This window comes from Macaca fascicularis, chromosome 20 (assembly GCF_037993035.2).
Source record: "Macaca fascicularis isolate 582-1 chromosome 20, T2T-MFA8v1.1".
NCBI classification, from domain to species: Eukaryota; Metazoa; Chordata; class Mammalia; order Primates; family Cercopithecidae; genus Macaca; species Macaca fascicularis.
In genome coordinates, this window is record NC_088394.1 from 30,507,501 (window position 1) to 30,509,350 (window position 1,850).

At 62.4% G+C, this 1,850-nt stretch overlaps 1 non-coding gene across 1 annotated transcript in view; it reads left to right on the top strand.

The window, feature by feature from the left end:
* The window catches only part of LOC135969007 (28S ribosomal RNA), a 4,989-nt gene extending 4,368 nt beyond the window's left edge, over positions 1–621 (top strand). Inside the window, exon 1 of the ribosomal RNA XR_010584057.1 lies at positions 1–621. This exon is cut by the window's left edge and continues 4,368 nt beyond it. This is a non-coding gene — a ribosomal RNA (28S ribosomal RNA).
* Positions 622–1,850: the final 1,229 nt, after the last annotated feature.

The following is a 1,850-nucleotide window of genomic DNA, read 5'->3' on the forward strand; positions in this document are numbered from 1 at the left end:
GCTACGTCACTTTTTGATCCTTGAATGTCAGCTCTTCCTATCATTGTGAAGCAGAATTCACCCAGCGTTGGATTGTTCACCCACTAATAGGGAACGTGAGCTGGGTTTAGACCGTCGTGAGACATGTTAGTTTTGCCCTACTGATGATGTGTTGTTGCCATGGTAATCCTGCTCAGTATGAGAGGAACTGCAGGGTCAGACATTTGGTGTGTATGTGCTTGGCTGAGGAGCCAATGGGGCGAAGCTACCATCTGTGGTAGAACACCTCTAAGTCAGAATCCTGCCCAGGCGGAACGATATGGCAGTGCCGCGGAGCCTTGGTTGGCCTCGGATAGCCGGTCCCCCGCCTGTCCCCACCGGTGGGCCACCTCGCCCCATGCGGGGCGTGCCCCGCCGTGCGCCGGGACCGGGGTCCGGTGCGGAGTGCCCTTCGTTCCTGGGAAACGGGGTGCGGCCGGAAAGGCGGCTGCCCCCTCGCCCGTCACGCAAGGCACGTTCATGGGGAACCCGGTGCTAAACCATTCGTAGACGACCTGCTTCTGGGTCGGGGTTTTGTAGAGGTAGCAGAGCAGCTCCCTCACTGCGATCTATTGAAAGTCAGCCCTCCACACAAGGGTTTGTCCGCGTGCGGTGGCCCAGCGGAGCGTGCGCGTCCAGCGCCATCCATCCATCTTCCTTCCTCCCAGCCTCCCGCCCACCACGGGTGGGGAGGAGTTGGGGGGGCGTGCATCCCCGCTCGGCACCCCCACTTTTTCAGTTCCCGCCTCCTCCCCGTCCACCGCCCGGGTGGGGCTCGTCCCTCCGGGCTGGGACAGTGTCCGGGGAGCCTGGGTGGCACCCGCGGAGGTGGAGCGCGCTGAGCTGGGTCCGTGGCCCGCCGGCCCCTGTCCCAGGGGTGGCCGTGCGGGCCCGGGGGGCGGCCACCTGCGTCTCCAGCCCTCGTGCACCCTTCCTCCTCTTTCCTCCGCACGGGTCAACCAGCAGACCGCGGGGGCAGAGTAGGGGCCAGTGGCAAGGTCCAGGGCATCCCCACACCTGGCCAAATCTCTGCTCGCGGCTGCTTCTCCTTCGGGCCTGCCTCCGGGCTCAACCAGCTCTCGCCCGAGGGTGCGACACTTAGGCGTGCAGTTGGCCGTGTCTGAGGTTGACCAGCAGGCCCTCTCGCCAGAGCGGTGTGTCTCGGGACGGGGCCGGACCTCCAGCGGACGCTTCTCGGTGGGCCCCCTCCGAGGTCGACCAGCTGCCGCCTGTGAGCTCCGGACTTAGCCACTGGCGGTCTCATCGCCTCCCATCCAGGTCGACCAGCAGGCGGCTGGTAGCCGCCCCACTTGATGTGGCGGCGGACCCATGCGAGGGCGGCTATCCCCGCTTCACGGGCAGGCGGCCTTCACCCACCTCGGCCTTCGGTGTAGCTGGGACCACGCGGAACTCCTTCTGTATTTTTTTCAGCCCCACTTTCAGTTTGCTTCCACTGTACTTTTAAGAGGCAGTCACTGTTGCCTTCGGCAATACTTTCTTCTCTCCTTTCTTTTCTTCTTTTTTCTTTTTCTTTTTTTTTGGAGATGGAGTCTGGCTCTGTCGCCCAGGCTGGAGTGCAGTGGCCGGATCTCAGCTCACTGCAAGCTCTGCCTTCCGAGTTTATGCGCCACTCTCCTGCCTCAGCTTCCCGAGTAGCTGGGACTACAGGTGCCCGCCACCTTGCCCGGCTAGTTGTTTTTGTATTTTTTTTAGTAGAGACAGGGTTTCACCATGTTAGCCAGGATGGTCTCAATCTCCTGACCTCGTGATCCGCCCGTCTCGGCCTCCCAAAGTGCTGGGATTACAGGCTTGAGCTGCCACGCCCGGCCTCT